The sequence below is a fragment of the Mustela nivalis genome, assembly GCF_964662115.1.
Source record: "Mustela nivalis genome assembly, chromosome: 8".
NCBI lineage: Eukaryota > Metazoa > Chordata > Mammalia > Carnivora > Mustelidae > Mustela > Mustela nivalis.
In genome coordinates, this window is record NC_139027.1 from 129,308,380 (window position 1) to 129,322,933 (window position 14,554).

The following is a 14,554-nucleotide window of genomic DNA, read 5'->3' on the forward strand; positions in this document are numbered from 1 at the left end:
TTTGGCGATCCGTGGTGGTTGACGGTAGGGTGTTGGCGGTGGGTGGCGGTGGTTGGGTGGTGGGATGCAAATTCAAGTCTCCAAGTGCCTTTCTTGGTCTGAGCTGGGGAGCCCGCTGGGCCCAGTGGCCATGTTGAGGGGTGGGGGTGGTTATAAGCTGTGGGGAAGTGAGGAACAAGCTGAGCTTCTGGCAAAGCTTCCGTGGATTCCAGGCCGTGGTCTGGTCTGGGCAGGTAGCGGCAAAGCCGAAGGATTCATGGTCCTTCCACAGCTGCTGGGTGTCTACAAACACCTCATGGCAGGCAAGTGTCAGAGGGGACTCTGGGAGGTCCCCAGATGGGGTAGGACTTGGGTCCTCCAGGAAATGCATGCCTTGGCAGGTGCTGGGGTACTAGGGAGTTCTAGTGGCTGCAAGGGGGCAGAGAAGTGTCTCCCCTCCTCCCCCACCCCTGCAGAGCTGCTGGGAGGGGCTCACCCAGACCATCTCTCCACGCCTCACAGAGCACCCTACCCCGCTCCTGGCATTCGCCAACTCCCTCGACACAGGATTGTAAATCCTGATTGTAAATCATTTCTTTCTGGATTGGATTGTCTGGAAAGGAAAACTGTCTTCTGCTTCTTTGTAGTGGAGGTTTGGCAACGAAGGGCATCGGCCCTTTCCCAAGAGGGACCGAGAAAGGGAGGGTTGGGGTCAGGCGTCCACACCAGACGCAGGTCTAGCCCCTTGGGGAGGGGCCTAGTTTTGCCTGCTGAGCATTTCCAAGCCTTCTGCAAACTGGCATCATAGAGCAGTTACGGTTCCCCCATCTTTCCACCTCCTTCACCATCTGGGGTGCCCCTTCCCTTCCTGGTCACCTTGCTCTCCCTTCACCCCAAAAGGGTGCTAGACTCTGAACCTCTGCCTCTTTTCCTCACTTTCTACTCAAACCTCCTCTCCGCTCACAAGTGAGAAAGATCTTGAGAAAAACCTGGAGTACTAGCTAGGAGAACTTCAGTCCAGGTTCACCTCTGCCCCAATACACCGTGACCTTGAGCTGGTCCCTTATCTTCCATGTGCCTCAGTGTCCCTGGATACTGAGTCGGGCAGATTGAGATCAGGGATTAGGGGAGCTAAAAACCCCAGCCAGGCTGGAGGGTGCGACAGCTAGAAAATTCCAGCTCATTGCTGCCCCCCCGGAAAAGTAAGCCCAGCGCTGCACCCCGCCCCCACCACCTCTGACTTTTCAGAGGAAGCCACATTAGTCAGCAAAAGCTGCTATAACAAGCAGCCCCAAAGCTCAGGGCTTTACCACTGCAACGGTTTGTATTCTGCTCCCACCGCAGTCCAGCATGGGCCAGCCCTGGATGGGCCCTGCCCCACCCCCTCCTCAGGCCTGGGAGTCCTCCCCATGCCCCCCCCCCACGCAGGGTCCTCCCCCGGATCTTCTGTCTCTGGTAGCAGGCAGGAAAGAGAGGGTGCAGGGCTAGGAGGGAAGTTTGGGGGCCCAGGCAGGAAGTGGTGCCTATTACTTCCACCCACCTTCCATTGGCCGGACTCTTGTCACACGGTCCCGACTAACTGCAAGGGAGGCTGTGCGCCTGGAAGAAAAGGACATGGGTTTGGTGAAAGCTAGCCCGTCTCTGGCCACAGACTGGAAACCGGGATCCTGTATGAAAACTTCTAACCTTTACAGATGGGCAAATCATTCGAACTTCAGAAAGGTATTGTGTAGAATAAAGAAACCCTGCATGTGAGCCGGGGGTCCCCCAGGCCTGTGACCTGGGGCTGAGGCGGCCTCCTCCTACGGGCCGGAGCCGTGATTCTCCCGGGGGCCAGGCAGCGGCTCTCACCCTCTCGCCTCAAACGGCCGCTGCAGTCCTGCTCCACGCCGGCCCCACGACAGGCAGTGAGGACCTGAGAATGGCAGAGGAAGCCATGCCTTCCCTGGAGGAGCTCACAGCTGTTTTTTTTTCTCTGGGTAGAAAATAGCATTAAATTTTTAAAGCGAAATGTTAGAGTGGTTTGCCATAGCAGTACATTTTGGCAGAGGAGCTTTCCTTAATGGAAAAGAAATGATTCCCTGAGGGGGAAGTGCCACGCATCTCCATTTCTGGAAGAGCAGTGGGGACAGGCCCCTCCGGGCTCTAGTGCTCCTTGTGGGGACAGGTTCGGGCAAGTGCTTTGTCCTGGCTGAGCCTCAGTCTTCACCTCTGGGAAATGGGGATAATGGCACCTGTCTTGCAAGGCTGTGGGGAAACAAGAGAAGCCCGTCGAACAGCGGAGCGGGGCCCGTGGAACACTGTAGGCACGCGCCCCACGGTCCCCAGTGGCCACCGTGGTGAGTCAGGGGTGACTGCCTTGGGGGGGCAGGCCGTGTGTCAGCCTCCTCCCTAATTCCCAACCAGCGATGACAGGGTGTGGCCCTGGACCAGTCCCTGGGCTGGGTGCTGGGGACAGGTGGTGAGGGAGGTCTGGCCCCACTGAGAGGGCTCAGTCTAGGGGCAGCTGCCTTCTGACTTCTGTGGCGGGCGGGGAGGGGGGTAGGATCTTAGCTCTCCCCTGACCACTGGTGGAGGTGAGCCAGCCCTTGCCCTCCAGGAGAGGCAGATGGAAGAATGCATGAGGATTCCAGAGTCCCTTGGCTATAACAAGCAGGTTGGTATCTTGGTTGACCTCAGCAAGGCAGCATCTACAGAAGCTTAGGGAAGATCACTGGGCTGGGTGTGGGGGCGGGGGAGGGAGGAGGGAAGAGGGAAAGGCTCCTGCTTTGGCCTCACCTCGCAGAGCTAACGCTGCACATGCTGCCGCTGCTCCAGGACCAGAGAACTTCTGCTGAGTTCACATTATCTACAGTCCCCTCACTCCAGGGGAGGAGGTGCAGCCATAAAACCCATTTTACAGATGAGGACATCAAGGTGCAAAATGGTGAGGCCAAACTGCTCAAGGCTACACAGCTGCTAAGGAGTGGCCGGGAGGTTCAGACCCAGGTTCACACTCCCAGGCACGGCTGGAGGGAGATTTCTGTGGAGGGGCTCAGAGGACCCGCGCTCCGGGTTCCTGATCAGCTGTGCAGGAAGGAAGAAGGGAAGCCGGCCAGCGAGGGCTCCGAAAGCATCTGGCAAGGAGTGTATCTCTCTGAGGTCCGCAGTTCATCTGGGAAGCCGGGTTCCTCCCTTCCCTCCTTCCTTCCAGGCTGACTCCCAGCTCTGGCGGTTACCCTTTGGGTGACCCTGGCAGGTCACTTCCACCTTCTGGGCCTGGGATTCTGCTGTGTACCAGGCACTGCTCAGAGGAGACTAAGGGCGCCAAGTGAGCCAGACAGATTGGTCTCCCGCCTCCTGGGACAGCTAACGGGCTCTGCAGGCCTCCTAGAAGAAGTGATGCGTGAGTGGAGGTGGACCAGCTGTGCTGCCCTCGCACCCATGGGTGGGGGGGAGGCATTTCCCGCCAGGGAGAGGGGGCAGTGGATTCCCAGGCTTACTGGGAAAGTCACAGAGCTTAAGCCCTGGAACCCCTCACTTGCTGGGCATCCTCCTATGACTTGGGAGAGGCCACGCCCACTCAGGATCACGTGCCCTCCGAGTTGGCCAAAGTAAGCTATTCTCACTGCCTCTCTCCCCTGCCACTTCCTCCCTGTCCTACATGCCCTCCCTTTGGACGCTGCTGGAGCTGCTTTGGCATTTGGGGGACTCTAGCGAAGGGGAAGTTGTCACAGAATGCGACATTGATGAAAAATCTAAAACAAAACTCAAAATGTAAACAGGATGTTGGCAACAAGCTGGTTGGTAGAGGCTTCCATTCAAATGCTGTTTAAGTTTCGTAAATCAAGGAAACATAAAAAGTCTTGTGACTGTCTATATAAGATCCTCGATCCTGATCGAAGTTTTTCTAAATAGGACAGTAATCCTAAAGCTTTTCACGCTACCAGTAATGAGTTATGAAGTTGAAAGAAACCTTTTGAAACTATTAACAATGGTGGGGGGAGTGTTGGGTCCACTGTGCTAGAGAAAATTGAGATATCTTCTTATTCTCTCTAAAGAAAATGGCAGTACTAAATCAATGTCAAGTGAAGAGGTTATCCCAAAAGTACATGACCCAAATGTAGGAATAAAAGTATTATGGAAGCATATAAGGGGGTTAATATAAGTATAATATTGTTTTTCTGGACACTGTATTGTGTTTGTCTGCTTTTTATATGTTGTGGTTTTGTTTCTCATTCAAAATACTCACATTTTTATCTGATTTTGTGTTTTCCTTTTTTTAAAAATTTTTATTGATTTATTTGAGAGTGAGAGAGAAAGCATGAGAGCACACAGGTGGAGAGTGGGGAGGAGCAGAAGGAGAGGGAGAAGCAAGCTCCCCACTGAGCCTGAAGCCTGAAGCGGGGCTCCATCTCAGGACCCTAGGATTATGACCTGAGCCAAAGGCAGATGCTTGACCAACCTAACCACCTAGGCCTCCTTTGTGTTCTTTTTTCTTAAAGAAAGTCTCCCAGCTTTATAAGTTTTAAGCCCACAAAATCTGGATGCAATTCTATGGAGAGAAGGTGGCATGTGCAAAGGCCCAGTGGTAGTGGGGTAGAACTTGGCTGTGTTTGAGGAATAGAAGCACAGAGAGGACAGGGAGAGAAGGAGAGGAGGTTATTTCCCATAATCCTACTGGACCTCTCACTGGCTATATGGCCAAACAGGGGAAGGAATTTGGGGATCATTATCCAGAAAGAACAAGGACAAAGAAACGACCCTCATAAGTCTTTCTTCAACCTCCAGCTAGTGCAGGAATCCTCTCTCTGACAGCTGCCCACTTGACTATCTCTACAGACTTCCTGCAAGGAAGAGCTCATCCCCTTCCCTAAACCCTAACTATGGGAAGTTCTTCTGTCAATCTTCTGGCACCCTAACCACTGTCTTCAGTTCCCCCTTGGGTCCTCATCTTCCTTCAAGCCCAGAAATAACTGGTGGCTCTCTACTTCCTTTTTTTTTTTTTTTTTAAGATTTTATTTATTTATTTGACAGAGAGAGAGACAGCAAGAGACGGAATACAAGCAGGGGGAGTGGGAGAGGGAGAAGCAGTCTTTCCGTGGAGCAGTGAGCACGATGTGGGGCTCAATCCCCGGACCCTGGGATCATGACCTGAACCCAAGGCAGACAGTTAACAACTGAGCCACCCGGGCCCCCTGGTTGCTACCTACTTCTGCCCATTCGTTTTAGCTCTGGCGACACTTGAGGGCGGTGCTCAAGTTCTATTCTTGCCCAAGATAACCTGGCTTCCTTCAAAGATTTCTCTTGTAACTTGACTTCCAAAGTCTTCCTTATCCATTAACTCAATGGTTTCTTAGCCGCTCATACGCATATGATGATGAGATAAGAGCGAACACAAGTCAAGTGCCCAGCTGTGTACGAGGCTCTGTGCTGGGTGTTGTTTATGCCTCATCATGAAGGCAATCCTACAAAACAGGTACAATTATGAAACCCATTTCACAGACGAGGAAACCGAGGTTCGAAGAGACTAAATGAACAGCCTAGGTTACAGAGCATGAAGGTGGTGCAATCGGGCTCTTTGACTTCAGAGCTCATGTTGTGAGTCGCATTAGATGGGTAGAATTAGGGGGTCCAGTGTGCAGAGGAGAATAACTCTGCTTCAAGACTGGAAAACAGGGGCGCCTGGGTGACTCAGTGGGTTGAGCATCTGCCTTCAGCTGAGGTCATGATCTCAGGGTCCGGGGATCGAGGGGAGGCCAGCATCAGGCTTCCTGCCCAGTGGGGAGTCTGCTTCCTTACCTCTCCCTTTGCCTCCCCCTCTACACGTCTCCCCCCGAGATAAGTAAATAAAATCTTAAAAAACAAACAAACAACTGTAACACAGACATCCTGAGTTTCCAGTCTGTTGACCTGTCCAATGGATTGTGGATGGACTTGCCTTATAACTGTAGGAGCCAACCCTTAAAACCCGTCTCTGTCCTCCACCTTCCTCTCCACTCTCTATATATACACACCCATATCCCTACACACACATACATACCCACATGCCCACACGCATCCACACCTTCTGTTCGTTCTGTTTCTCTGGAGAACCTGACTGGCAATGGTCCTGTCTCCCCACCTCCAGCCTGCAGGTGTCTTAAAGAGGCATCTGAGCTCACCCAGTCCTACCAGCACAATATCACCAATAGATTAGACCAATGTGGTCCTTGTGGGATGGTGAGAGGGTCCCTTGGAGCTGGAGCACTGACCCATGGAAGAACGGTGGTCACGGTGAGCTGCTGTCCCCACCAGTGACATCAAACTGATGTAGGAAAAACGCTGAGGTTCAAAGCCGATGGCCAAGAAAGAATTCTTGAGATGTCTTTGGTGTGAAACGTGCTTTTATGAAAGCCTAGAACAGGACCTATGGGCAGAAAGAGCTGTGCTGGGTCATGAGGAGTAGCTGATTATACTTGCAAGTTGGGAGGGGGTTAGGGATAGTGTAAGTCTCTAAGGAATTTTGGAAACAAGGTTTCCAGGACCTTGAGAGGGCTAGCTATGGTTAGGAAAATGTCACTTATTACTGTCTAATAAAACCTGAGCCATGAGACCCTTCAGATGTATATCAGTGGGCCATATGCTTGGAGAATGATTGCCAACATGCATCTTGGGGGTTAGAGATAAAGGAAGTTTCCATAGGACTTTTTATATGTTAACGTAGACTTGCAGGATCCTGGGGTATATGTGTGTGTGTGGGGGGGGTGGGTCGGGTTAAGATTGTCTCTTGCCCTTAACAAAATATTAACATCGAGGCAGCTGAGTTCCAAGAAGAATGTCACTCTGCCTGTTTCAAGGACTTGTCAGTGGGCTGTAAGAAGTAAGGAAATAAGTTAATTTTTCTTTGGCTTTTGTTTCCCAACAAAAGTATGGGAGTATTAGTTCACCAACTGTGTGATCTTGGGTAAGTTCCTTCCCTTCTTCCAGTCTGCTTTCTCCTCTGTAAAATGGGGTTCGATGACCTTCAAAGACCTTGTTATTCCTTCTAATCCTCAACGGGTGGGCAGGCCCAGGGGCTGTGGGCTATTGACAACCTGTCAGTTTCTCTCAGGTTTTTTTCTTCCTTGAGAGACGGAGCTGGTAACCCAGCCCTTGGTCAGCTGTGCCGCTAAAATGCAGCCTGAGGCGGTGAACACCACAACGGAGGGCACCGGCTCCAGCAGGTGACTGGACTTGGACTCTGAGGTCCAGCAGCTCTCGGCTGTGAGTGCACCTCGAGCCACTCCCTTCACCTCTCGTAGCCTGGGTCCTGGTCCGCTCAATGAAAACCAGCATCCCGGCGTCGAAGGACTGAGGATGAACTTAGATTCTAGTTCTAAAGTGCCTGTCGCATCTTACCTACCTTTCTAGGTCTCCTTTCTCCCGGAGTCAGAGCGGTCACAATCCCGGAGCGCCACGGTCTTCACACACGGTCCTAGAACCTCCTAGTGACCTCACATACTGCTTTGATTTACTGCAAGTGTATCTGCAAGACAAAGGCTCACAATCTTCTTTTCCACTAGGGAAACAGGAATGAAATGAAGGATAAACACTCCAGTTCCTTAAGCACTGGGTTGGGGTTGGGGGGGAGGGGAAGTTTGGGCAGGAATGGTCCAAAAGAGCAGAGGGGAGCCCCTGAGAACTGATTATTTGGGGCCTCTGGCATCCTATTGTTCCCTGGGGTCCCTTCTGGGAGGAGAGAAGTGAAGTTTGTAGCAAAGAGAGACTCACAATAGGAAAGGCGCCTGGGTTGGTGGTGCCCCGCCGCCTGACCCAGGCCCTCCTGGCTCCGACACTGACCCCACGGGCACCCCCTTCCAGCCTCAGCCGGGCTCTGCTAAAGGCCAGGCTGCACTGGGAGGCAGTGAGCTCAGAGCAGGGTCTGCAGAATCTAGCCAGGTGCAGCCTGGGGCGAAGTGGGAACCAGCCTGCCTTTGTGTGCCTTCCTCTCCTGCCCCTACACCTCCTGCTCCCCCCCCCCCACCCCGGAACTGAGTCTCACCTGCCACTGCAGCCCATTACAGCAACTATTTACACCTGCTCTGCCCCTGCATGCTTCCCCAAACAGGCACTACCTCCTACCTCCTGCTCCGACCCCACGGGACCTTCTAATGGCCAGCAAGGGAGGAGGCAGAGCAGGGAGAGACTGGCAGATGGCCACCTTCATCTTATAGTTGAGGTGAACAGGGCCCAGAGTGGGGCCAGTGTATGTGTCTGCCTCCTTCACCAGACCAAGAGCAACCTGAGGTGAAGAACCAGGTCTCCATCCATGGGTCCTCGATCCCACGCAGAGGAAACAGCAGGTGCAAAGGTCCTAAGGCAGGCACGTTCCTGGCAGGTTGGAGCACAGTCTCTGTCAGTAAGCAGAGAGCTGTGAGAAGAATTACAGGCGAGTTGAAGAAGTGGGCCCTAGCCAGGTCACATGAGGCCTTGCAGACCATGAAAACAAGTCTGGCTTTTATTCCAGTTGCTGAGGAATTCACTGGAAGGTGCCTGCTCTGAGAGTAGATAGATACTAAGAAGACAATAGCCAGGAAGACAATAGCCTCATGTTCCGGCCTCCAATGTCGGAAGCAGGCAGTCCCAGAGAGTGTGACCACGTGCTGATGTGGGCCTCCCTGGGGCTGTGGGAGCACAGAGGGGGCCTTTCCCAGCCGGGGAGCCAAAGAGCACTTCTGGCAGTGGGGGCGGGGATGGGGGGAGTGGAGAGAGAGCTTCTGCTGAGACCCGGGGCTGAACCAGAGTCAGCCAGTTGGAAAGAGAATGAAAGGGAGGGACAGGAAGGGACATTGCAGGCAGAAGGAGAGGCAGGTGCCAAGGACGCCCGAGAAGAGAGAGAGCAGCGGGGGCTTGGGGTACATTTGGGGACCTTAAGGAGTTAAGTGTGGCTGGGCGGTAAGATGCAGTCTGGGGCTGTCTGGGTGGCGGGAGGACAGTGGGGGCGGCTAGCAGGGGTCTGTGGCCCTCACCGAATGTACTGTGAGCCGTTCTCTAAGTCCATAAGCCTTCTACTGCAAGAGCTCCACGGGCCGCCTCTGATCCCTCCACTGCCTGTCCCCTTGCATAGTGACCAGTCCCTGAGTGCTGGGCCTTTAGGTTCTCTCTGGTTTTTCCTTACTATAAACAATGCTGTGATGGGGCGCCTGGCTGGCTCAGTTGGTTCGGTGGCCAGCTCTTGGTTTCGGCTCATGATCTCAGGGTCCTGGGATGGAGCCCTGCCCCAGGCTCCACGGTCAGTGGGGAGTCTGTAGGAGGATTCTCCCGCCACCCCTGCACTCTGTCCCCACCCCTGCTCATAGGTGTGCATGTGCATTCTCTCTCTCAAATAAATAGATCTTTAAAAAATATGTTGTGACGAACATGGGAAGTCTTGGGGGCTGCGCCGTGGACAGATCTGTTTGCCAAACTTGTCCTGGGGCCCCTCGGGCTCTTTGGTGGATGTGATGGGTGTCCACTTGAGGGGTCCTGGACAGGGCGATGCTACGGAGAAAGCTTGAGGCAGTGATAAAGGACCCAGACCATGAATGACCGCCGGTGCCCAGGTCAGATAAAGGGCAGGGAGAAGTCCCCGATCCTGGGCCCCCCATGTCCTGTTGCTCTACGTTTATCTGTCCAGCTGGCCCAATGTACCAGCTCCTGGCCTCTCCCAAGCAGGCGACAGAAGGACTCCAGGTACTGGTCTTAAAAGTTGGGGTACCAGATGTGGGGTTCACCGCCCTCATTCTTCAGGGAAAAGCTCGGAGGTCTTGAGTTCCCTCTCCTTTGTGGGTCTACTCACCAGGGGTAAGGTCTGTGGCGAGAATCTGTCTTAGCCTCTCCAACCTGCCTTGATGTGGGGTCTCCTTTGCCCGACGTGTGGGAATCCTTCAGCTAATCGTTTCCATATGTAGCTGTAGACCCCATGTCCCTGGGAGGAGGAGAGCTCAGAATTCTTCTGCGTTGGTTGCCATCTTGAACCAGAACGATGGCAAAAGTGCTTCGTACTGAGCATGGATCCCGGTTTCACATCACAGCTGAACCACCAAAGCGCTGAGTGACCTCAGGCCGATTACTCCAACTCTCTGAACCGCACATCCTCATCTATATAATAGGGAAGATAACCCAACAGGCTTATCGTGGAAGTTAAGCGATATTAACAAGTACCCGGCCCATGGTCCAGGCTCACAATAAATGACAGTATATATTTCCATTGTGGCCTCGGGTCTCCAGCCTTTTTGAAAAAGCTGTAACAGCTTTATAGAGAGAAAACTCACATGTCTTACAACGTACTCATTAAAGTGTGTGCAATTCAATGGTTTTTGGCGTATTTTTCACAATCACTTTTGGAACCTTTTCATCACTCCCCCCCCAGAGAAACTCGGCACCCACTGTTAGTCATCCTCTCGCTCTCTTGCTGAACTCCCTCCCCCTCCAGCCCCAGGCAACTCCAGTTTACTTCCCATCTTTATGTACTTGCCTATTCCGGACATTTCAAATAAATGGAATCCTGCACAATGGAAATCTTACTAAGTCTTTTGTGATTGGCTTCTTTCACTTAACACAGTGTTTTCACGGTTTGTCCGTGTTGTATCACGAATCCGTACTTCATTCCTTGGTTTTACTGGCCAATATTCCATTGTGTGGCAAGACCATGGTTCATACATCCATTCATCAGTTGAAGGACACTTAGATTTTTTTTTTCCCCCTTTTGGGTCTTATGAATAATGCTGCTGTGAGTATTTATGTATGAACATGTTTTCATTTCTCTTGGGCACAGACCTAGGAGAGGAATTGCTGGGTCATATGGTAACTCTATGTTTAACCTTTTTTTTTTTTTTTAAAGATTTTATTTATTTATTTGACAGAGAGAGATCACAATAGGAGAGAGGAAGGAAAGAGATCACAGAGAGAGAGGAAGGGAAGCAGGCCCCCTGCTGAGCAGAGAGCCCCATGTGGGACTTGATCCCAGGACCCTGAGATCATGACCCAAGCCGAAGGCAGCGGCCCAACCCACTGAGCCACCCACGCGCCCCTATGTTTAACCTTTTAAAGAATGGCCAGACTGATGTCCAAAGCAACTGCGTCACCTTCCGTCCCTAGCAGCAGTGTATGAAGGTTCTAATTGGTTCTAATTTCTCCACAGCCTTAGCAACACTTGCCATGGTCTGTCTTTTTTGATTTTAGCCATCCTCGTGGGTGTGTTGTGGGATCTCACTGGACTTTGGGCATACATTTCCCTGATGGCCAATGTCTCCATCTTTTTCAACGGAATCTGCTTCGTTGCCAGGGACAGATAATCTTGGAATATCCCTTTCCTGATTTGGAAACACGAAACTGTCCCCCAAAAAGGAAAAAAAATCTTCCATGGAAAGAGCTGTCCGTTAAGACTTCGTAACATTCCTTAGGCTGGCTCTCTATAAAAGGGTTATTTCCCTGTTTGGGGACATTAGGTAGTTTCTAATCTTCTTCTATTATCTCCAGTAATGATAAAGACGGGTTGTCACCTGGGAAATAAATGCTCGCAAGAAGTAAACAAAGGCAGGATTACAAAAATACTCAGTTTAGTCACCATCGCTGAAAACAATGTATGTTGGTTAATTCATCCCAATGTGTTTTGACCACCATGGTGGGCTCCAAGCTCCAAGCAAGATGACAAATGGGCAAGGTCTGGAAAGGAACAGCAATGATGCAGAGACTGCTTGTTGCGGCGGGGACGGGGGTGGGGGGAGGGCGGGACGCTGGGTGACAGATTCCCCAGCCTTCCCCACCTCTATTTCTAAACTCTCTTGACGCTGTTGCAGTGCCCGTGCAATGCTAAGACTGAGGGAAAGAAGATTGAGCTGAGGATCATGGGTGTAATATTTCTTGAGCCAGATCCTTCAAAGCGATTATTTTCTGGAATCTCCAGCAACTTGGGAGGTTGATAATACAGTAGTAACTATTATGGCACTTTATGGTATGCCTGGCGCTGTCCCACCAGCGAGGTGCCACTGTTGTCCCCACGTTACACGGGAGGAAGCTGAGGCAGGGCAAGGAGATGCAAAGCCTTCTGCTTTGGAGGTCTGTCTTTGTGCATTACCCCTACATGTGCAGAGCTGCACAGAAACTCAAGTTCACACCCAGGTCGGCATCATCCGCACCCTGGGCCACACCCGGGGGTGTTCGTGCCACACCCAGATTCCCACGTGCACTCACATGCAGGATGGCTCCTATCCGTAGGCGTGACCACGGGAGCCCCACGCACACATATGTAAATATGCACCCTGGCCCTACACTTTTGGACTCACGTCTTAAAGTGGGAAAAGGAGTGCAGATAAAGGGGTCAAAGTCTAACTCTTGTCTTTTTTTTTTTTTCCCCTCCACCCTCAAAGCACCAACTGCTGCTAGTGGTGTAGACAGGACGGGGTGAAGCATAGGCTATAGGCTTTGAGCCTGTCTACAGGCTCAAAGGGCAGCGATGACCTTGCACTAGAAACCAAGGGCCACCTACTAACTTCTAGATGGGCTTACAGCAACCAGAGGACGTTATCTGCCTGGGGGGTGGGGAAAGGAATGCGGCCAGAGGGCCTGAACTGAGGGCCTACAGACAACACGCCTCACCTTGTGCCAGGAGCTCTAAGGACTGCACAAAACAGGCACAATCCAGGCCCTCCAGGGGCCCCCAAGGAATCAGGAAGGCAGGAGTCCCACCTAGAGGTGGCTTCACATAGTTGTCAATGGCAAGCATTTTAGTGACAGACTGCGGGGCTTAGAATCTTGGCTCTGCCATTCACTGGCTGTGTGATCTGAGCAAGTTAGTTGACTGATGGGGTCCTCAATTTTCCTGTCTATAAAATGGGGGAAATTCTAAAACTACCCCTTAGGATTGTGGCTTAACAAGTACTACACATACTATATAAGTAGGAATTTGCAAAATAAGCTGTTTGGGGCAAAGGAGGTTTGGGGATCAAGGACAGGCACTGAGTAGAAAGAAATTTCTCGGGATATGGGCCCTGCGTCCCACAAGCCGGGTAATCAAGGACAAGTCACAAAACCTCTCTGAACCTTAGCTCCTCATTTGTAAAGTCTGCAGAAATCACTTTTGATCACTATAAAAATATTTTTTGGAGGACCTACTATGCGCCACACACAGTGCTAGGCACAGAGAATACGGCAGCGAGCAAGGCAGACAGTCCCTGGACGCAGGGAGCCTAAGGATTTGGAGAGGGATAAAGGAAAAATATCCAGTGCATAGCAGGTGCCCGTTCCTTCTTTTCACCCTTGTCTACCGTTGAGAAGACAATGCATCAACACTGTAGAGAGTTTGGAGAATACAGAGGGGCCGAGGTGGGGGAGACCTAACACCCAGAATCTCACAACCCCTAGCAAAACTATTAATTTCATTTTGCTAATCAGGCCAGTACAAGGCTTGCCTCACGGGGAAATGCTTTAAAAGCATTTGGAGTAATCAATCCATCGCATTTGTGATCAGCAGAAAACAGCTGATTACCCTGTAGCGTTCCTGATGGAAAGACACAAAAGCAATTATGACCCGCCCTCTGCACACAGAGGCCTTTCCCTTCTAGGCTGCTGTCACATTTCCATTTTACAGAAAATGAAGCTGAGGCTCAGAGAGGGCAAGTCACCTGCCCAAGAGCACACAGTCAGATGTGAAGAGTCAGCTTCAGAAGCTGGCGCTCTTTTGCCCACACGGTCTTGGGCTGTGGGATGCAGCCAGGGAAGGATGGTAGGGCTTTGGGCATGGTGACTGGGCTGCCTCTCATTACTTTACTGAAGCTCAGTTTGGGGTTTGGGGAATCTTTGTGCGCCAGGCCTAGGAACACAGGATAATTGCCAAGCTTTCAGATGGTCTTAGGGGTCTCTTCTGAGCCCAGAAACCCCTCACTCTTACCTCCTGCTCAGCCAGGGTCAGAGCTCTGGACAAGTGCCTGATTTCTGGTGCCCTCTAGTGGGCAAAGAGCGCAAACCTCTAGATTCCCCAGGGATCTGGGGAGCCTGTGTGGGGAGGTCAGCAGCTCCTGCTGCTGCTAATGATGGTTGCCACCAGTGCTTACCCGGTGCAGGCACTTTGACACCTAATCTCCTGTAATTCCTGCAATCACTCTCTCAAGGTGGGAATCACTGTCACCACTTGATAAAAATAAACTGAGACTTGGGAAAATGACTTACTGAGGACACATCGCAGGACAGGGGCAGAGCCGGGAGGTAAGCCCTCTCGGTGCCCATAGGAGAAAGCATCATCAAAAAGGCTTCCTGCACAGAGAGACCAAGTTTAGGCTACAGTGGCCTTGAATGTCAGAGCGGCATACAAGCTGGATTTTTTTGCCAGGCGGTGGGGACGCTATGGGAAGTTTTAGAGCAGAAGGAGGATTTGAGTATAATTGTCAATTACATAGGAGTTGAATGTCACATAGGACCGCAGAGCCCTTTGGAGAGGTGGCAGGGGTCCGACTGGCTCAGAGAGAACCGCCCTCTCCCAACACCACCAAACAGCTGGTGCTCAAGCGATGTGGTTGTGGGAGTGCCCCCCTCCCCCACCCCGGCATCCCCCCCCCCCCAACCCCGTTCAGGTGATCCTGTCTACAGGGACCCTGGG

General features: G+C 52.0%; 1 protein-coding gene across 1 annotated transcript in view; it reads left to right on the forward strand.

Moving 5' to 3' along the window:
• LOC309870661 (uncharacterized protein) overlaps positions 1–10,271 on the forward strand; it is a gene marked incomplete at its 5' end in the record, with an annotated part of 20,569 nt that extends 10,298 nt beyond the window's left edge. Inside the window, one exon of the mRNA XM_082743024.1 lies at positions 9,870–10,271. The remainder of the gene's footprint in view (positions 1–9,869) is intronic.
• Positions 10,272–14,554: the final 4,283 nt, after the last annotated feature.